Consider the following 23,192-nt stretch of genomic DNA (forward strand, 5'->3'; position numbering starts at 1 on the left):
ATGTTTAAATAGCACAGTCATAAGGTGAGTTGACTTTTCAGTCTCTCCCACTACCGTTTAACTTCTTTGAGAACAGAATACATCTTACTCCTCTTTTAATCTCCAGCATCTGGCACAGTGCCTGGGACACAGTAGGCTGGAATCAATGTGTGGGATCCAGTGATATCTTTATTTCAACATGGTCTTCCTAAAGCGCCTACCAGATAGTCTGTGTTAAACACATAAAGGTGATAGGAGGAAAGGAGAGAATCCCTCTTTCAAGAAACATACCATCAGATTTGTACATTTCTATACGAGAACAGTAGAAAGCAAGTCCGTGGCAGATTGATGTCGCACAGTAGGATGGTTGTGCTGGCACGCCAGGTGGGGACTTCAGAAAACTTATTCCTTGTCCTAATCCCACCACTGAGTCATTATGTGACCTTGGACAAGTCACCTCACATCTTTGGACTTCCATTTTGTCATGTGTAACATCAAATTGTTGAAATGATACTGGGACGATTGCTACTCATATGGAAGAAAATAAAGTAAAATTCTGCCTCGTGCCATACAGAAAAAACGAATTCCATGTGGATTAATGATCTAGTGTAAAACATCAAAATTCAAAAACTTTCCCCCCCAAAACTGCAGAAGTGTATCTGCATAGCATCAGTTTAGGAAGAATTCTCTCAACAAAATGTGAAAAGCAAAAACCACAAGGGAATCTCTGACAAATGGGACGCCCTTAAAACAAACACACACCCTAATCAAAGTGAAAAATGAAGCTACAACATGGAAGAAGTCATCTACAACTGTCACGGTGAAAAATATGGGGGTAGTCAGAATAGCTAAAGAACCCGTACAAATCTATTAGAAAAAGACAACGTAGAAGAAAGAGGGTCCAAGGATATGAAACGCAAATCACAAAAGAGGAGAATGACTGAGAACCTTAGGAGATGTTCGATCTAACTAGAAATCAGAAAAATGTCGATTAAAAGTGGCAGTGAGTTACCAGTTCATACCCACCAGATTGAAAAAAATTGAAAAGGCTGAGAATACCTAGTCTTGTCAAAGATATGTCACCACGGGAGCTCACATGCTGCAGAGAGGAATATAAATTGGTACAACTGGTGCGGAGGATAATTTGGCAATAATTAGTAAAAATGAAGCTATTCGTACTTATGACTCAGCAATTCCTCGCTCACTACCTACAAGGAGACACAGACAAGTATATTCCTTGCAGCATTATTTGTTACAATCAAACATGAGAAACAACTTCAGTGACCATGAACAGTAGATTGGATAAACATAGTAAAGTGACATAGTACAGCAACATAGCGTGGTCTACTCTATAGTACTTTGGCATAGTATTACTGTAGGATAGGATGGTAGTATAATCATACAGTGGACTCCTATACAGCAGCTAAAACTAACTCCCTAGAGCTGCATGTAACAACATAGCTAAATCTCAAAAATACACTGCTGAGGAAAAGCAGAAAGTTACAGAATTATACATGCTGGATGATGGCATTGATGCAAAGTTTAACACAAAGCAATAATCCTTTGTTACGGATGAATAATGCAGCAAAGGATGCAACCTGGGCAGGATAGGAGTTACCTCTGGGAAGGAGAGAAAGGAATGCAGTGGGGAGGGACTTTGGAACAAAGGAGGCCTCAACTATACGGTAATATCTAATTGGCTAAAAAAAATAGTAAATAAAACTTCTGTTGCGGCACCTGGGTGGCTCATTCAGATGACTGTCCGACTCCTGATTTCAGCTCAGGTCATGAGCCCCACATCAGGCTCCATGCTCAGCACAGCGTCTGCTTGTCTCTCTCCCTCTGCTCCTCTCCCAACTCTCTCTCTCTTTCTCTCCTCTCTCTCAAATAAATAAAATCTTAAAAAAGAAAAAAAAAAGGATTTGGCACACCTCAGTAGTGAACATATGAAGGTCCGCTATATCATTCCCTGTACTTTCTTTACATGAAATATTTCATTATCTTAAAGGTGGAAAAAAAATAGACCAAAATACTCACCATCATTATCTCTGAGGGAGGAAAGATTATGAGTAGTTGGGTTTTTTTCTAACTGAAGCATATAGTTGACATATTACATAGTTTTAGGTGTTCAACAGAGTGATTCAATAACTATATACATTTTGAAATGCTCATCGTGATAAGTGTAGTTACCATCTGTCGCCAAGGTCATTACAATATTATTGACTGTACTCCCTATGCTGTACTTTCCATCCTGTGACTTATTTATTTTATAACTGGAAGTTGTTTTTGTTTTTGCTTGCCTAGGTTTTCTAAGTTTTCCCTAATGTGCATTAGCTCTTTTGAAGAAAAATATAACAAAAATTACATATTAAAAAAAATGAAGGGTCTTTAGAGTCGATTGGCTTAAAGTCCCTTCTGATTCTTGAGGCCCATGATCAGGACCGGCTTAAGGACCAATATGGGCCAACAGCTGTTCTAGGTCCATGTGAGAAACTAATAGAGCACCACTAGCAAGTGTCTAATCAAATCCAAGTGGATTTTGGCATCAGTGCTCCAGGAGGGCAGAAGAGGGGAGAACAGCGCCACAGGAGCATCTACAAGGCCTCAAGACAAGGTGGCTGATGAGTGGGCCGTAGCACCATCTTGGGCTGGGCGCCCAAGCTGCTCCCAGCAAGAATCTTTGTTGTACCACCTGCTAACACCCATGCACAGCATGACATTAGGCAGGTTACTTTAAACTTCTTATGCCTTGATTTTTACATGTGCAAATTAAGAATAACAATGGCGTTTCCTGGCAGGGCCACTGGAGAATTAACCATAATAATCCATATGAATGTGTCCAGTCCAGAGCCTGTGGCCCAGGGACAGGCACTGGCCCAGCTTATGGCCGAGGTGAGTTGGAGGCTGGAGGCTGAGTGTGCGCTGTAGGGTGGGCAGTCTGGGGAAGCTGGGAGGTCTCATCGGGGAGGAAGGCAAAGGGCCAAAGCAAAGTCTGCACTGTGGGGGCTCTGCCGGGATTCTGTTGGGGCAGTCTGCTTGGCTCAAGAAGGAAATAAATGAACACAGCCCTCAGAAGCAGATGGAACACAGGATCGAGTTCCCTGGCTAATGTGGGCTCTTTACCCAGGATCCCTCACTGCCAGTCAATGGTCATTGTCACCACTTAGGAAAAACAGGGGTCTTTGGGTAATCATGGGTGGGGAGAAATAATGCCCTAGCTGTGTGGCCTTAGGTGAGTCACTGCACCTCTCTGGGCTGCCATTTTCTCATTTATGAAATGAGGGATTTGGTATCCTGGAAAGAGTATGAGACTCACAGGAGTAAGGAGACCTTGGTTCTGGCCAGCCCTGCCCCTAACTGTGGGGCTTCAGGAAAGTCCTACCTTCCCAGGCCTAGTTTCCTCTCCGTAAAATGACTGGTGTGACATGAGGTTCTCCAAGGGCCTCTCAAGCTCCAGGGTAGGTCACATGCACACACATGCACACACATGCACACACTCGGGCAGCTGGTGCTGAGTTGAACCCAGAAGAGGGCTTAGGGCAAACCGAACCACCTGGCATATTAGCATCCCGTATCCAGGATTTACATTTTGTTCTTTTAAAAGCGGCCGCATGCATCTGGGCGGGACCACTTCTCCGTCGTGGCTGCCTACAAGGGATGATAAGGGAAGGCACAGGGCAGGCCCTTGCCCTGGAAAAGCACAGCCACCCCCAGCTCTGACTGCCACAATGCCTGAGACGTCACCATTCACATGCCGTTCCGTTAGGCCTCGACAATTTGTCCCATCGTCCAGATTTCCATTGAAAATGCCACGTGCAAAGAAAGCAAGGCTAACCCTGGGGGCGTCGCCTCTTCAGCTTGGTCCCCAGTTTCACAACTGGCTGTGAGCAAAGTCCTGAGAGGATAGGCTACAGATGGGGCTGGATTGGGGCAATCGTGGAAAAGGATGAGTGTCTCGAAAGCAAGCCCCCTCCTCACACGGGTCAGCGATGACCACTGCGTCCCCTCTTTCTGTAGGACCGTCTCTGTGACTGGCCTTATGGGAAGGAATCACGGTCCGCTTCTGTAGCGATGGCCCAGGGGGGTCAGGTTGCCCATGCAGCCTAGTGATTAGGACCTCGAGACCTCGAGAGATGAGCTGCCCTTGCCCAAGGTCCCAGGGCAGGCTAAGGGCAGGGCCTCAACCAGAGTAAAAATGGTGACAGCAGCTACTCATTGAATCTCTGCAAAGGCCAAGTCATTCCACCCTCACCACACCTAGCAAGCAAGGACTATTAATATTCTCCTCTTTCAGATGAGGAAACTGAGGCACAGAGGGGTGAAGTGTCCCAGCTGCTGGGACACCGGGTCTCTGGCCTCCTGGCCTCAGGTGCTGTCTCTACGGTGATCTGCCTAAGGCCAGCCCTGCTCCCTGGTCCCGGTCTCCCCTGCACCAAGCCCTCAGATCCGGCCGGCTCTGGGGGCTGCCCTTCTCCACGCCTCACCCCTTCCCACCCTCTCCACTGAGAAGGGGAGACACGGCCACACAAACAGTGTCAGAGAGAGTGACTAATGGAGGCTGACCCCAGGTCAGCGCAAATGCCATCTGACTCCCTAGCCCCAGCGAATCAGCCCGCCTCCCTCATACTGACCTGACAGGACACAGCCCCGGGGCGGGAGCAGCAGCCAGGCCCCATCTCCCGGGGCCACCCTCCCCCTCCCCCACGCACTGGGGTGACTGGACAGAGCCTGCGCTGCCCCACCTCCAGGGCACAGTCCCCACTCCTGCCAGAGCCCCTCAGCTGGCCAAGCCGTCCTTCAGACCCGGATGACAAACGCTCCCCGCTCCCCGAGTGCCGGTGACAGGCGCCCAGCTGGAAAAGTGATGGGCTGCGAGGTGGGGGCAAAGTGCGGGTTTTCCTTCATCAGAATTGGCAGCTGAGCTGCGGCTGGAGGCAGCAGGGGCAGGGCAGCCTCGTGCAGGCGTGTGCGCGCACACACACTTGTGCATAGCTACTCTCCCTCTCTCACACACACGTACATGCACAGTTGCTCACACACCCACTGCATCCAGACTGCGCAGATGGGACCCAGGAAGATGAAGGTAAGTATCAGCTCTCAGGGAGAGGTGCCAACTGCCACTGCCTCTCTCTGGAAAATGAGTAGAAACGACAGCAAAGGCTTCTCCATGGATCGCGCCCTACAGTTTGCAAAGCACTTTTACACCCACAGGATCAGCAGGTAAGTAAGGGTTAAAGACTGGAGCTAGGGAGTCACTTTCAGGCTGGGTGACAACAGGCAAGCTACTTAACCTCTCTGTGCCTCTGTGTTCCCATCTGTAAAACAAGACTAGTAATTCCACCTGATGAAAGCCTTGGTCACCAAGGGATTAGGGCAGCTCCCCTGCAAGCTCAGAAGAGACCATTCAGCTCTGCTCTACCCACGCCCCCTGCCCGCGTCCCCGTCCCCACCCACTTCAGCTGCTGACGGCTGTAGTTTCCCAACCGCCCCGTACTCGAAATTTATCACCTTCCACAATAAGCTCCTCTCTGAGCCACATGGGTGAATTCCTGGGCCAAGTGACCCAGCCTGGGAGGGGGAGACCACGACAAGCCGTGTGCCGTACACCCATGCACCCCACAAGCATGGCCACCTAGGCTCTGTGTCCAGTGTTCTCTGCAAGGCGCTCGGTGCTGGGCTGAACCTCCAGCCCTCCACAAACACTCCTGGGGTAAGACTGGAAACGAGGCCAAGAAACAAACCCACAGCTCTCTCAAGACAGCCAATGAGACCATTTAGGGCAAATGTCAGCGTGGAGTGGTCGGCACGTGCTCATTCATCCCCATGTTCATTCAGCACATGCAGTTAACAACCCCTAAAAGCCCTGCCCAGCTCTGGGATGCGTAGTATAGGGTGGGTGGGAGCTGGGAGGACACTGCTCAGGCAGACCCCAGACCTAGACAAAGGAGACAGAGATGTTCCCCAGTGCCCACCACAGTGTCTGAATTCCACCATCAGGAAAAGCCATTGTGTCCATGGTTGTTATAATGGTTTTTGAAGATTTTGTTTATTTATTTATTTGAGGGCAAGCAGAGTGAGAAAGAGAGAGAGAGAGCGAGCATGAGCAGGGGATGGAGGGACAGAGGGAGGAGAAGCAGACTCCCCACCAAGCAAAGAGCCCAATGTGGGGCTCGATCCCAGGACCCTGGGATCATGACATGAGCCGAAGGCAGACGCTTAACGACTGAGCCACCCAGGTGCCCCGTGTCCATGTTTGTCTATGGATACATCATGGAGAAATCCTACTCCTCTTTATGGAACTGTGCCCTTTTTATCCAGTTGTCTATAAAGACAAAGTCTCAGTACGTCAGAATTGGATGGGACTTGGGAGAGTGTCTAATCCTTCCATCCTCAAATTCTAAGTCAATTGTGTAAAATATGCAAAAGTAAAACAAATGCCATCGGACTGGGACAGACAGGAGTAAGGAGGGCTAAGCCCAGCACCCTTGGACTCCCCCAACTCACGGTGCCTGCTGAATTCCCTCGAGGAGTTTGAAAAGCACTTCTTAAGATGTATCCCTTGGATTAGGTTCAACTGCATGTCACAAAGACTCCAAAAATAATGGCTTAAACAGGATAGTGGTGTTCTTTTCTCTGACACAAAAGTCAGATGAAGCAGCACGGAGCTGATGTGAGGCATCCACAGTCATCTCTTTGCAGACCACTTCCAGGCCTCTGCTCCCCATCTTCATGGTTCAAGATGGCAGCTTTTGATTCCAGGCAGCTGGATGAAGGACGTAACAGAGAAGAAAGGTTCCCAGAAGGTGCTGGAGAGGTTTCACTTACATCCCATGGGCCATGATTTAATCACATGATCACACCTAGCTGCAAGGGCTGCTGGGAAATGTAGTTTTACTCGTCAGTGGCCACGAGATCAGCTAAAAGATCTATTACTATGAGATAAGGGGAGAAGGGATATCAGGGTAAGCAGTTAGTGGTCACCATCCCGCTAGTCCAGTTTCCTGCTTTATAAGTGAACAAAATGAGGTGCTAATGAGACTAAGATTGATTAAGGCCCTAATATCCAAGAAATCTTCCCTCAACACCAGCCATGGGGCCTGAGTTAGACAAAAATGAAAAGATAAGCCCTGCCTCCCCAGTGTGGAGGCAGATATGCCAACCAACATTTATGGTATGATAAATGATGTCACAAAGCTCACTACAAAATGGAGTGGGAGCAGTCACAAGAAAGCACCCAAGCTGTCCGTGAGGGTCAAGGAAGTGGCCATCAAAAGAGAGAGAGAACTTCCCAGCTGGGACTGGATTGGTTAGGTGTCTGCTGAGTGGATGAGAGTGGGGGAGAGTAAATCTGGCAGAGGGAAAAGCAGTGCAAAGGCCCAGAGGCAGGACTGGGTGCCATGTTTAGAAACTAAACAGAGGTGCATTATTGCCAGAGCATAAAAGGCAAAGGGGGTGTTATGGCTAATTTCATGTGTCAACTGGGAGGGTGTCTGGGAATGTGATTAATATTCAAATTAGTAAACTTTGGGTAAAACTGATTGCCCTTATTGTGGTGGGCCTCATCCAATCAGTTGAAGGGCTGAGCAGAACAAAAACACTGACCTCCCCAAGCAAGAAGGAGTTCTCCAATGACTGCCTTCAGACTTCATCTGTACCATTGGCTCTCCTGGGTCTCTGCCTGCCTGCCTTCAGACTGTGGCTGCTCCCTCAGCTGCAGGCTACCAACCCACACTGCAGATTTTGGACTCACCGGCTTCCATAATTGTATGAGGCAATTCCATACAAACACACACACACACACACACACACACACACACACACCCTATTGCTTTGGTTTTCTGAAGAACCCTCAATAATTCAGGGGTGGGGCGAGAGGAATATAGAAGATGAGGTTGGACAGATTGACAGGGACCAAATCATGAAAAGGCCTGGGTGCCATTCAAAGCCATTCTGAGTTTATTCTGTAGAAAATGGGGAGTCACTGGAGACTTCAGAGCAAGAGAGAGATCCTACCTGTATGTTACATCACATTTAGGGGCATGGTGCCAAAGCTAGTAGACCGACATGAACTGTGGGCTTCCCACACGTATGGGTCCTATTCTGAGGCTCTGGATGAGAAGGTCAAGGCCAGTGGCAGGAAGACAGGACAAGTGACTGGATGTGCTAGAGCTGGAAAGGGAGAAGGGCCAGTATGGCTCCCAGGTCACTGGGCTAGGCAGCTCTACAGGGCCAGGAACAGATTCTCTTTCTACCCTCAGCACCTAGCCCTGCCTCTGACCACTGTGTCTGCATATATTTGTGGAATGAAGAATGAATAGAGAAAGAGTCTGACAAAATAGGACTGTGGGCCCAGCACAACACTGTAAGCAGATGGGCCCTTAATTCAATTCAAAGGTTTGTTGACTGACCGGCGGATGAGCGGCCCCAGGATGTTAGATGCAGCCCGGCCACTGGCCTTGGCCCTCTAGGCCCCCAGTCCTAACAAAGCTCTGCCAGTGAGATCAGAAGTGGTCAAGGGCATGTCCAGAATGCTGCCTTCCCACCTTCCCTCCCTCAGCGGGACGCACGAAATCCCACTGTTTAGAGTTCAACATCCTTAAGGCTTCATTTCGGTCCGACTGAAGGCACAATCCCATGGGCGAGGATCGCCCTGTAAGCTGCTCTGCCGTTTACTCCCAGGGCTGCTCGTGGCCAGAGAGCAGGAAGGGGTGAGGAGAGGAGAGGTAGGACCGGAACAGGTCTGAGGGGACAGCAGGGTGGAGGCAGGGAGGCTGAGCGCCCCAGACCCGCCTCACCCCTCGCAGTCACGCCGAGCGCAGCTCTTCGAAGAGGAAAGACCAGAACCGAGAGAGGGAGGCGGGGGCCCAAACCCATGTGGGCCCCATCGAGGGGGCCCCGAGCGCTAAGGATGGGAAGATTAAATCCAGTGACTAAACTTGGTGGCAGGCCCTTACTATTGACACAGGGGGCCCTTTCATACCATGTTTTAAATATATTTCTGCCCAGGAGAGGCCGGTGACAGGCTCGGAAAGACCTAATGGGAAACAGCAGCTAATACTGCAAGTCAGCAGAGCTCATCAGCCCGGGCGCCATCATCCCTCACCTCCTCTTTCATTTTTATAGAAACGGCTCAGAAACAGAGAGGAGAAATTTCCAAAGCCAAACAAAAAATCAATACCGTGGGAGATAACCCGGCATTAATACGAAAACCAGAGAGGGCTGCTTTGTCTCCCGCCCCGGCGGCGCTATCAATCACACGGCGGCCCGATTTGGGGGCCACCTGTGTTCCGAGCCATCGTGCTGGGGCTGGGGGCTGCAGCGGAGCCTGAGCCGGGGCGGGGGGGTGCCCGGTCCCCAGCCCCCAGGCTGCCCCCCCCACCCCCGGGCCTCGGGGGGCCTCCGTGTAGCCAGGCCGAGGCCCAGCCCCCAGGAGGACGATAAGGACAGAAACAGACAGCTGGGCGTGACGAGCTAGGCCGCCAGCAAAGGAGAAGCAGGAAGGCCTCTGAGATTGACAGGAGCTTCGTAGGCAAATAGCCCCGCTCCACGCTCACGCCCCAACGTGTGTCCTGAGACCCTGGGTTCCAAGACCAGTGAGGAGCGAGCTCAGGCTGCCAGTTCTCGGCAGGCCTGCCCTCAGAGCCCTCAGGAGGGACACAGAGCAGGCCCGGCTGGGTACGAGCCCACCCCTCCCTCCACGCCCCTCACCTCGTGTTCGCAGGATAGGACTGAGCGGGATGGTGGGGACCCCTCCTCACTCCTCCTCTTCGCTCAGCTTTGCGGCCTCTTCTCCAGCCCCCAATCCAAATCAGGCCTCTGCTGGAGGGCTCTCTGTTTTTCCTTCCAAGCCCTCACCCTTCTGCACGATGATACGCTGGGCACCGGCCCAGGTAGAAAAGTGTCCCATCAACAGCAGCCTACCTGCCTGGGCTTCCTCTCTGCTCTCTGTGCCCACCACTCCACTGACAGTGACTTCTCCCTCCTGGTCGCTCCATTAAACCTACTAACTCCCTCCAGGAAAACCCCTTGACTCCTCCTTCTGTATCATCTGCCTCTTCTCTGGTCTTCTACAGGTAATTAGTCAATCTAGAGGTTCTACGGGTGCAGCCCAAGAGTCCCAGAGCCCCAGGACCTTGAGCTGGGAGGGACTTGGAGAGTCATCTCCGAATCTCCTAGGGAGTTTTAATTTTTTTTATTTTAAAGATTTTTTTTTTATTTACTTATTTTTGAGAGAGAGAGAGAGAGCGTGCGCGAGCAAGCACACGAGCAGGGGGAGGGGCAGAGGGAGAAGCAGACTTCCAGCTGAGCAGGGAGCCTGACACGGGACTCAATCCCAGGACCCTGGGATCACGACCTGAGCTGAAGGCAGATGCTTAACCGACTGCACCACCCAGGCGTCCCAGGGAGCTCTAAAGAATATGCCAATGCCCCGTCCTGTCCGGGAACTATATCAGATCATGGAGCAGGAGGCTCACAAATTAGTATTTTTTAAAACCCACCAGATGATCATAATGTGGCAGAGCTGAGAACGACTGTCTGTAAGCCAACCAGCTCGGGAGCTCTGCATACATGTGGACAGGTTGTATGCTGCATCATTCACCCGCAGGCCGTGCCAGCCGTGCCCTTGGAGGAGTTGTGCAGGGCAATTTTTAAAAGGGCGAAGTGATTTGGCCAAAAGTCATGCAGCAGGTTAGTGACAGCCTTTTGAAACCCACACCCGCCAACTCCGCTTTCAGGGCAGTTCTCCGCTTGGCTGCTCAGAGTGTGGTTCTTGCTCCAGCTTGTTAGCAACGAAGAGTCTCAGGCTCCACCACAGACTTCCTGAATCAGAATCTGCATTTTACCAAAAGCTCCAGACCATTCAGGGCACATTAAAGGTAGGGGAGCTCTGCTCCTCACACTGCATCCACAGGAAAGCTTTGTGGAGTCTGGACCACACTTCCCACCTGCTCCTCGCCTGATCTGTCTTTGCACGTAGTAGGCGATCAATGCATATCTGCTGATTGACTGATTGACAAATCTGTGGTTTGCATTAGACACAGGCCCCCTGAGTGTTGCTATTTTGGAAATGACCGACTTTTCAAGTTCCTGTAATGGGCGATTACTGAAACAGGGCATCCCTCCTCACCACACCGGAGGCATCCCTTTGCAACCATAAAAACAGTGACACTGATAACAAAATAATGTCTCGCTAAGCGCGCCCAGGGTCCACTGGATGATTTCATCTGCCCCTTGCCCCCTTCTGTAAATAACATCTAATCACCTTACCCGGCCTCATTTGGATAATGGCTCCTTTTTCATCCCCACAAAGAAAAAATTAATCCAAAAACAAATAAATAGAGAGCAGGAGAGTTCTTCAGGGCTTAGGGCGTCTTTTGATTAGAGTTTATTTACTGACTCTTATTAATCAACCTGATTAAAGGCAACATGGCTCAGGAAGACATTGCCCTTCAGAGCTTCTATCTCCCTCCCCTCCCCTGCTGGTTCCTGCTCTGTGTCCAGTGCTGAGTCCACAGCGGCCAACGGCCAGGATGGCTGCTTGATTGTCCTGGCCCCTGGTGCTTTGTTTTAGTTTGTTTTCTTTTTCTTTTTCAAAATAAAGATTTTATTTATTTATTTGACAGAGAGATAGAGAGAACAAGTAGGCAGAGAGGCAGGCAGAGGCAGAGGGAGAAGCAGGCTCCCCGCAGAACAGGGAGCCCGACGTGGGGCTCGATCCCAGGACTCTGGGATCATGACCCGAGCCGAAGGCAGACGCTTATCGACTGAGCCACCCAGGCGCCCCTTCTTTTTTTATTAAAGTATAGGTGACATACAATATTATATTAGCTTCAGGTGTACAACAGTGATTCAACATTTATATACACTGCAAAGTGATCACCACTATAAATCTAGCTACCATCTGTCACCATACAAAGTTGTTACATATTATTAACTATATTCCTTATGCTTTACATTGTATCCCTTGCCTTTTTTTTGTTTATAACTTGAAGTTTTTACCTTTTAATCCCCTTCCCCTAATTTGACCATCTCCCCAACCATCCCCCTTGCCCTCTGGCAACTACCAGACTGTTCTCTGTCTCTGTGAATCTGTTTCTGTTTGGGGGGTTTTTGTTCATTTGTATTGAAAAATACGGAAGACTTCATGAATTTGTGTGGCACCTGTTACTTTTAATTGGGTGTTGCTCTTTCTAGGTATTTGTTCTACAAATGCTTGGCCACGTACCAGTTCTGGTCTTTGGTTCAAGCGTGCGTGCTCCTTGGGCAGGTCAACTTTCACTGGAACACATAAACGCCTGCCTGATTCAATTAACCACCTCACCTGCAGCAGCAAATACCCGATTCCATATGTTCAGCTCATGGGATAGCCCCGAACTCCTGGCCAAACAATCCAGATCAAAGTGTGATGGGTAAAAAATAATCCACAGAGATGTAATCTAGCTCTTGCTGTAATTTAGTGGTTCTGAACCTATGGGGAAAACTCATGGGCTCTCACCCTAGAAAAATGTGCATAAACACGCATTGAAAATTGTGCATATAGTGTTAGGGTTTCATGGGCCTCTTAAAGGCCAGTTTAAGAACCCTCTATCAACTATTCCATGATGTTCACCTGGATGGAGCAGAATCATCAGATACCTAGGCACACAGACCAATGTTTTGATGTCATTATGGAAACATTCTCACGAGAATGAACTGTGGTATTGGCCATCAGTTACCATTTGGGGCCATTCCACGATTTGTCCCCATGGTTTTATGAAATAGATGTAGCTAAGATGATTATCCATCACGTTACATGCTTCCTCTCTAAGAGAATCCACAGGAAAAGTTTCTTTCTAGTCCTGGTGCCAGGAAACCTTGTTCTCCAATGCGACTGACTTGTTTTCACTTGAAGGACATGGTCAATCCTGTAACCCATCACATTTCCTTCTTTGCATGGCCTCCCAGGTATCTCAGAGCCTAAGCACGGCTCTGGTGTATGCACCTTTTTGGGTATTAACCTAATTTGGAGTATTAACCTTATCCAGAAACTGGATTCTCATTTACTGATTTTTTTGTACTGTATTTCTTTTTCTTAAATCCTTTTTAAAACATGGTGGGGTAGAAATAAAGCAATGATATAATTGTTTCAATTTTTACTGTTCCTGCCCTCAAGGATTAATGGGGAAGACAGACATGTAAACAGATGAAATACGCTGCAAAGAAGCCAGATCTATATTTGCAGCGTGAAGAAGGCAGGTTCAGAGTCCTGAAGATGGAGAGGCTAATAATTACATTGAGGAGAGGAGTAGTCTAGGAAGGCTTCCTGGAGGAAAAGACACAGAACTAAGTCTTGCATACTGGGCAGGAGTGTTTCAATCAAGAACAAGTTTGCTATTTCCTCACCATCTGGAGGACACATGCTTTGAGTCACTTTCCCAATAATTAGGGATATATTGAAAGAAGCACCAGGGGGCTGGGATTTAGGAGACCTTGGTCCTCATCTTAGGCAAGTCATTTAACTGGCTCGTTCCTTAATGACTTCAACTGTTACGCAAGGATAGCCCAGCTGCCCTGCCTCAGAGAGGCTGAATAACTTTTCATGGTCACACGGCTCAGTGGCAGAGCCAGGACTTAAAACAGATGGTCGAGGTGTCGAGCCCAGTAAGCACAAAGTCTTCAAAGGATTGTTTACTTTCTGTTTATGGAGACACTGAGTCAATTATGTCTATCTCACCATTGTATGAGGGTAAACTGGCTCTCCAAAGACTTAAAAAAAGAAGAAGAAGCCCTCTGATTTATAGTATTTGCTGATTTGGGTAGGGTCAATATGCAATATTCCTGATAATTGAGCAGCGGTCTCCCACTATCCAGCACCAGCTGACTCCAGCACACCACTGAATCTGCTCTCTCTCTCATCTATGAGAGATCTTAAAGGCCTCTGTCTCCTTTCTCTTTGCATCTCCGGTAAGCAGTACTGTGCTTGGTAAACAGGAGGGCTCAGTAAGGATTTGTGAATGAATGAATGAATGAATGAATGAATGAATGAATGAATGAATGAAAGCAGATAGGGGTTAGTTTTATCCCTCTGATTAGTGTGAACTCCTGAGAGTTACTCTCTTAACAACTTCTAGTTCAAGGTCCATCTCTTACCATCCCCAGCTCTGCAGCTGGGACGCATCTCTCTTCACATGTTCCCAGTACCAAAGGTTTCAGGGCTCTGTGTACACACATGCACTAAAGACAGAAGCCAAATCACTCCTGAAATTGCCATTGGCGAGAGCAGGATGTAGATCATTCAGGTGGTGCTATAAAGCAAGTGTTCCCATAGTTAAAGCTAGAGGCATCTGCAGGAGCTGTTACCTTCCTGCAATGGGCCCCTTCAGGTGGAGGTGCGGAAGTCATTATGCCTGTTAGGGTGGTTTATAGCCTGTGGGCCGTATGTAATGCTCACTACTGGAGAACCTGAATTGCCCTCGGGCTGGCTGGGAGCTCCCTGCCTTGTTAATTTTCTCTTGTTATGGGGAGGCATTCCCCAGGGCCAACTTGATGCGAAGGGTGATGGTGTGGCTGTTACCCAATGTCCCTTAGCCTGAGGCTGGTCCAAGATATTTACCAGTTAGCACGAGGATTTCATGCAAAGCCAGCCAGAAAGTAATTTGAAAGTCCTTCAAAGGACAAAAGTTATGGGCAAACCACCCTGCGTGCTACCAACTCTATGACATCATTCTCAGCCCCCAAGCCCCACCCTCAGGCTGAGCTCATCAGCTGGCCCTCACCCCCCACTGCCCCGGTACACACGGATATGCTGAACCACAGTGATTTGGGACATGGCTGGCCTACTAGGAGAAGGGTCATGGCTTATCAATTGTTTTATCCCCTTCCAGAACCTAGCAGAGACCTTAGAATAAAAGTGATACTAACTATAAATTGAACAGATAAATAAATGTGTGGATATATCCTGCCTTGGATTTATTGCATCTCTGAATTCTAAAAGGTTTTGCAAATGTAATTGGAACACGATCAAGTCTTTAAGGAATCATGGCAAGTGACAAAGGAGTCAGAAAACAGCATAGGCAAATGCTCCACTTCTCAGGCACAGGGAAAGAACGGATTCTGGAAAATACAAGGCAGGAAACCTTTAGGCTTCCCCTCAGCTAAGTGTGAGAGCAGTGTAAAAGAGACTTGTGCATGGAAAGACCTAGCAAACACTACCTCTGCCAGAGGATCAAGATCAAGCTCATCAGTGATTAAGTCGTGTTAACAGCATGTATCCCTGGTATGTATGAAGGAATAAGAACAGCTCTCTACCTCTGTGACCTTCCTCCTCAAAATCCATAACCCCAGTGAAACCAGGAGACAAACATCGGACAAGGTCAAGCTGAGGGTCATTCCACAAAAATCCCTGACCAGTACTCCTTAACCCTGTCAAGGTCACCAGAATAAAGGAAACTCTGAGAAACTGTCACAACACAGAGGAGCTTTTGGAAAACTGATGACTACATATAATGTGATGTCCTTGGTGGGATTCTGCAATAGAAAGAAAGAAAGAGAAAGAAAGAAAGAAAGAAAGAAAGAAAGAAAGAAAGAAAGAAAGAAAGAAAGAAAAAACCGAGAGAGAGAGAGAGAGAGAGGAACGGAGGGAAGAAGGAAGAAAAGAAGAAAAACATTAGGGGAAAATTCATGAGATCCAGAGAAACTGTGATACTTGGTTAGCAGTAATATACCAATGTCAGTTCCTTAGTTGTGACAAAGGTGCCATCTTAATGAGAGATGTTAACAATAGGAGAATCCTGGAGTGGGGTACATGGGAACTCTCTGTACTATCTTTGTAATTTCTGTTCAATCTAAAACTATTATCAAGATAAAATTTTTTTAAAGATTTTATTTATTTATTTGACAGAGAGACACAGAGAGGGAACACAAGCAGGGGGAGTGGGAGAGGGAGAAGCAGGCCTCCCACAGAGCAGGGAGCCCGATGTGGGGCTTGATTCCAGGACCCCAAGATCATGACCTGAGCCAAAGGCAGACGCTTAACTGACTGAGCCACCCAGGCGCCCTCAAGTTAAAAAATTTTTAAGTTACAGATATTGAGGAGAAAAAACTGGATTATAAGAATTTGTCATGGGGGCGCCTGGGTGGCTCAGTTGGTTGGGCGACTGCCTTCGGCTCAGGTCATGATCCTGGAGGCCCAGGATCGAGTCCCACATCGGGCTCCCTGCTCAGCAGGGAGTCTGCTTCTCCCTCTGACCCTCCCCCTCTCATGCTCTCTCTCTGTCTCATTCTCTCTCTCAAATAAATAAATAAAATCTTTAAAAAAAAAAAAAAAAGAATTTGTCATGGACTCGACAATAACAGGCCTGAGCAGTTAGGCTCATTTGTTCCTATGAGAGAGCAGGGCACCTTACCTGTCTCTAGGGACATGCACTTGTGAACCTGAACAAGTGTGGCCTGGGTGGCCCTATGCTTGTTGGTCCCTTGGCTCAGGGATCGGCTGCCCTGGGAAGGGTGTTTAACTGGTAGGCATCAGCTGGAGGGTGGATCTCTACATGTATAGTGTTAGGTCTCAGGATTCTTTCCTTGACCCTGTGCTTTTGGACTTTCCTGTTAATCAGGAGGTATGAGTACATCAAATGATATCATTGGGATTCCAAAAATAGCTGGAGCCAAAAGTAACAAAATGAAAATGAACAGACATAACAAAAATATTAATTTACTATGCAAGTAAAGGGTAAGAAAATTGGTTAAATAATCATTTCATGGAAAGAGGGGACAAAAGCTTTGGGATTTAATTATTTCATTGACACAAAGATAATAAAGCTGCCAATGTAATTAAAATTATAAACCTGAGATCCAGTAAGTATAAACTGTACATTTCAAGAGAGACAGTGACACACTCCCCAGAGCAGAGTGACCAGGATGGTAACAGATCTGAAAACCATGAAAGAACAGATGAAGAAATTAACTGGAAATAGGGGCATGATAACTACTCTCAAATACTTGAAAGGCTGCCAGGCGACTAGTCCCGCCTCCCCCAAACCCCTGGAACATCCCTGGCCAAGGCAGACCCTCCCCAGGTGGGCTCATCTGCCCCACCTGGGGGTGTCTGGAAGTGGTCTTACTGCCCAATGCTGCATGGCGACAAATTCAGTAGAGGCTAAAAGCTCACTTGTCACGGGTGTCATGCCAATGACTCCTATCCAGCAGGAAGGGGAAGGTAACAGAGATTGACCAAGCTTTAATCAAATGAATTCTGTGAGGCCTGGGGCCACATGACTTTTCAAACTGTCACAGTGCTTGTGTGTTCCCTTCCCTCACATCTGCCTCAATTCTTACTTTCCTTCAGGGGTCCAGGGATTGACTTCCCCTAACAAGACACTGCTCAAACTATGGGCCACAAACCTGCATCAGAACCACCTGGAGAACTGATTAAAATACAGATTCCTGATCCCCTACTCAGACCCTAAAATTAGAATCCCTGAGGGTAAATCCCAGGAATCCCATTTTAATGAGCAGGAAGATAGAAGGTGACTGTCAAGGGCAGCTCTGCTGTCCCTCAGGTTTGGGGTGTGATCCTCTGGGCAGACACCTCTGGCTGGCAGACCCACATTGGAGCACAGTGGGGACAGACGTCTCTTTGAGACGTTGGAGTATGTTGTTGAGTAGACTGTTGCCTCAGTGGTTCTGACTCAGAGGAGAGGTCAGGACTGGAGAGATAAATCTAGAACTCTGGGTACTAATGAAACAAAGGTAAGGAGTGAGAAGAAGAAAGAGCCCAAGGTCAAGCCTCTGAGAAGGCTTGAGAAGGATGAGTCTACAGAGGAGGCTGGGAAGTCAGAGGAAAACAAGACTAGGGAGTATTTTCAGAAAGCCCTCGATGATGTTGAAGGCCAATGAGCAGTCAAGGGGGAAGAGGACCCAGAAAAGTTGAGATGTGGGGGTGACTGGAAATCCCTGGTGACCTGGGGGAGCGTTGTTCTGTGGCTCAATATTATCATTACACGTTAAGGAATTTGGACTTGATCTTAAGGGTTTTAGGCAATAAAACAACATGCCCAGATTTGGGAGATGAATGGAGAGAAATAAGACTGAAGGAATAGCGGCCAACAAAGAGGTTTTTGTGAGTGTCAGATGGCGAGAAAGAGGAGCTGTAGGACTCAAGGAAAGTTCAGGAAGTAAAACATAGCAGAAATGCATTATCCACAATAGCCCGAAAGTAGAAACAACCCAATGCCCATCAACTGGACAGTGGATAGATAAAACGTGTATCCATACAACCAGTTGGGACGGGAAAAGAAACAAAGTACTGATTCACACTCCCACATGGATGAACCTTAGAAACATGATGTGAAGTGAAAGAAGCCATTCGCAAAAGACCACATTATGTATGAGTCCAGTTACATAAAATATCCACAATAGGCAAGTTCCTAAATACAGAGAGTAGATTAACGGTTGTCCAGGACTGAGTGAGATGGAGGGGATCAGAGGTGATGACTGAAGGGTACAGATTGTTCTTTTCAGAGTGATGAAAATGTTCTAAACCTCATTGTGTCAATGGGGGCACAAGCTGTGAATATACTAAAAAACATTACATTGTCCACTTCGAATGGGTAGATTGTATAGTATGCAGACTCTGCCTCCATGAAGTTGTTTTTTTTAAAGCAGAAGATGAAGAAGAGACAGTCAAGGATGGTTTCAGGTTTGAGTAGTGTCTCTGGTCAGGTTCCCCAGGAAACCGACTCAGAGGCAGAGATCCATGGGCAGAGTCTATACCCGCGGGAGAGGGAAGGGAGGGTCCTGAGCCAGCAGATAGAGGAGCTGAGCAGCAAAGCACTTGTCACAAAAACCTAGCCCACCACACAGAGATCTCTGAGGCTGGGGAAGCCCCTTACAGCCCACAGTGAGCTGCCAGTCATTGGCTCTCTGGACCGGATGTGACCTTAGATGAGGTGGACAAGGCCCTCCAGCTGAGAACAAGTTCTGGAGAGGGACATAGCTGAGAGCCATCAGTCAGCTGCACTCCCCACCGCTGGGGAAGCGCTTCCAGCTCTGAGAGAGCATCCAAGGGGCTTGGCGCAGCCAACACGACAAATGGCCACTCTGGAAGAGAGGGAGGGAGAAGCCAGTTGGAAAAGAAACAGGCTACGTCCGCTGAAAGGGGAAGTCAAAAGGAAAGCGAAGCGCAGTACGCTGTTAGAAATTGAACATCAACTCCTTTAGACTCTGCAACAACTTTTGCAAAATGGTTTTAATCTTCACATTCAAATTAATATGGTTTTGGCTGCCTGATGTGGATCAATAGTGTACTAAATATGGATTTACACACAAATAGCTCCACAGGCCTATCTGGTCAATAATATGTGTTATTCAAGCTCCCTAAATACGTATTTACAGAGCTGGACCAATAATCCAAGCTTTCAAGGGTCCCCCAATGCCTGTTGGACCTCAGGAGCCCAGCAGAGACCCCACATAGCAGGTCAAAAAGAAATGGGGCTTGAAATAACTGTGGGACCAAGAGTCATTCTTCCCAGGGCAGCTGGGGAGGACTCCACCCTTGTCTCCTTCATATTAGTAGAGCTTACCCTTAACCCCAGCATGGTATGCTGAGGGATCTGAGGATTTGAGAAATCAAGGGACCCACCCAAAGTCACAAAGTGGGTGGAGGAGCCTGGACCAGAACCCTGGCTTGCCGTCTCATGTTCGGCTCTATAGCAGAGTCAGAAGGAAAAAAGGGTTTTTTTTTTTAAATATTTTATTCATTTGAGACAAAAAGACACACACAGAGGGAGAGAACATGAGCAGGGGGAGAGGCAGAGGGAGAAGCAGACTCCCCGCTGAGCCAGGAGCTGGACGTGGGGCTCGATCCCAGGACCCAGAGATCAGGACCTGAGCCGAAGGCAGATGCCCAACCATCTGAGCCACCCAGGCTCCCCAGGAAGAATGCTTGAACCCTCTCTACCCCATCCTGGCTGGGTGAACTAGGGCCGGTTACTTCACCTCTTTGTACCTCAGTTTTCTCTTTGGCAAAATGGAAGTGATGAGTAGCGGCTACTTGGGGGGGGGGGGGAGGGCTGTGTGTGAAGATTCAGTAAGAGAATTCTCTGAAAGTGCTCAGCCCAATGCCTACCTAAAGTAGTCAATAGATGTAAGCTATCAGGATCAGTCTCCCACTGCTCCTTCAGCAGTGGGCTTGATTATGTCGTTCTCACAGGCTGTCATGCCACTTATTATTTCAAACAAGGAGATATCGTCAATACCCCCAGACCTGTAAGGGCAGGAAACATCATCCTGGCCCAACTACCCAATAGGAGGCTGGGACATCATTATTTCTTCACTTTGCAATTAATGCTTCTTGAAGTTTCTAACCAGAAACTTCCCCAGTGGCAGAACAGGGCTCTCCTGAGTCAGGAGAGTGGGAATAGAAGTAGGATTGGGGTCTTCTTGTCATCTGTCCAGAAGCCATGACATGGCTGGAACCTCTTGAGAGGTATTCCCATCCATGTGCATTCACATCACATCATTTCAGGGGCCGGCAAAGACCCCAAATCTCTCTGGCTACCCTATATCCAAGTGTCCTAAATACCTTCATTGGAGATTCATATCTCTGGGTATCCTCCAGGATTTTCCTCCATTAAAATAGTACTACTTTATAGTCCTACTACTGTCAGCTCAAAAACAAACGGGGTCCTAAGACGGGGGCTCAGGAAGTCCCTCACAGAGTCTGATTTAGATCTCATTTAGGTGAACTTTTTTAGGTTTTCACCTCACAAAAAGCGGTAAGACTTTAAAATTCCCACAGAGTCCAATTTCTAGAACTACTAAGACATTACTGCCTTCTCAAAAGTGGCCAGTGGCTCTGAGAAAGTCATTACCAGAGTCAGTGGCTTGTCAGGGGCCAGTGAGGCATGTCCCTGGCAGAGGCGAGAGCAAGACTTTTGGTTGGGGAAAACAGGAAGGAAGTAGCACTGGCCAGGCCATCTGATCCTGGAGCCCATGATCTCCTGGAGGAGGGGAGAAGAAGGAGCATGTCAGAAGGAGGAGAGCGGGAAAGGAAGGGGAGAAGGAGTTCCCCAGGCTTGGCCCTGTCTCCCCCAAGTCTCCCACAGCCACCTTGTGGAAACAAGCCACTCAGGCATCCTCATTGGCTCCATGCTGGAGCAGGGGAGGTGAACTCTGAACAGAATCCGTCTTGATTAGGACCACTCTGATCACAGCCCAGCCTCACTAACTGGGCAACAAGCAGGACACCCATTTCTACTTCCAAAAGGTCAATCGATAGAATGCATGCTTGCGTTGAGGTCATCGGGCAGCTGGTCCATCACTGCTCACAGCTCTGCACCTTATCAGCCCCCTAATGGCCTCTCCCCACCTTGGAGCCCCGGACATGGGGTGGCCGAGCACGGCCGGATCATCACAAACGATAAAGAATGTCAGAGGCAATCAGGACACTCAGAGCATAGCAGCCCGTCCTTGTCTTCCTAGGGCTCGAGACTCAGTCGGGAACTCAGCCACATTGTCCCACTTGTCACACCCATGAAAGGAACAGCTGGGGACAGTAGCCCAGGTCTCATCTCACCCGACCACAGGTCAGTGAGAAGCCTGGCTTGCTCCCATGCAAGAGGCGAGGGGCAGAATGGGCTGGGCCAGCATCAGGAGGTGAGGCTGCTCTAGCCCGTCATCCTTCTGGCCTCAGCCTCCCTGTTTGTAACTTCAGGACAAATCGCCCCACTGGGTCCACACCACTGGGCTGCTATCAGACAGGGGAAATTAAGTGCTTGTAAACATACAACATGTCTGAAGAAGAAAAGGCCAAGTGTTGAGAGACTACAGGTTTGGTCCAAATATGGGTATTGACTAGGAAAACAGTCATAAATAAGTTATTTGGGCCTTCTGGGCCTTAGCTTACTTCTCTGTAAAATAAGACCTCTGGTCCAGATCTTACAAGTCCCTTCCAGCTTGAAATGGGCAAAGGAAGGGTATTTGGGAACTGAGTGCCCAGGTGCATCACATTTAAGGTGTTCCCATTTTAGGAAAACTTTAAATGTTCCACATCGGTCCAGATTGCCACCCTGGAGCCCCACCCCCAATTGATGTCTACAGAATGTGACCTGGACCTGGTTTTACCTACCTCCTGATCCAGCCAGCTCACTAAAAGCCTGACCCCCTCAGTTACCCTGCTCCTGCACCACAGGTCTTCCTTTGGGTTCCTCAGACTCTGCTTCCTCCTGGCTTTTGCAGTGTTGTTCCCACCACCTACCTGGATCTGTCTTCCCTTGCTGCCCAGTGGGTCTTACTGTCCTGCATCTGTGTGTTTGAGCCCCTTGAGGACAGATGTCGAGTCTACTTTGTTCCCCTTTGCATTTCCAGCTCATAGCCGCACCCACCACATAATGGACATTTTATGAATATTTGCAGGATGATAAATAAATGAATGCATGAGTGAACATCAACCTATTCTCAGAGATTCCCAAACTAGAACCTCTACTTGTTTATATCTAAATAATTATTGTTCACTTTAAAACAGCTGAGAGAGATGTTGTACAATATCTACTAATATACATCTCCCGGCTTTCTGACCAATAGAACCCAGTTTGGTTCAATGCTACTCTTCAGACTCCCTTGCAGCTAAGGGTGACCACATGACTCACTTCTGGTCAATGAATTGCAAGCAGAAGTCTAATGGGAAGGCATCCAGAAAACTTATTATTTTTCTAATAAAAGGAGAAATGTTTTACCAGCACACAGTGCCTTTTGCCATTTGCGAAAGTCCCTGCCTGGAACTTGCACCTGATCTCTTGAGGGAAGCAGCCATCTTGGGGCTATGAGGATGTAGACCACATGCTGAGGATAACAGAGCACAGGCAGTGTGGTCACTGATGACGTGTTTGAATAGCTACATTAGCTCTGGATAATTTATTCCTGATCTATTTTTCATGTGGGAAAACTAAAATCCTTATTTGTTTAAGCCACCATGGTCACATTCTGTTACAGAGAGCCAAGTGGAATCCCGAGTCAGCAGCTAACCTGAAATAAACAATATAACTATTCATGCATTCAGTAACATTCATTGAGCACCTATTATGAGCCCAGTACTATGATAAATGCTTTTTATACATTGGAATACAAATCTGAATATGACTCTGCTACTTCCCTCAAATTAAGTAAAAATTTTCTAAATGATAAATGTCTTATGGCAGCTCTTCAATAATTCCTTTGAATTATTTTTTAAATGTTTT

This window comes from Leptonychotes weddellii, chromosome 13 (assembly GCF_054177405.1).
Source record: "Leptonychotes weddellii isolate Sample4059 chromosome 13, ASM5417740v2, whole genome shotgun sequence".
NCBI lineage: Eukaryota > Metazoa > Chordata > Mammalia > Carnivora > Phocidae > Leptonychotes > Leptonychotes weddellii.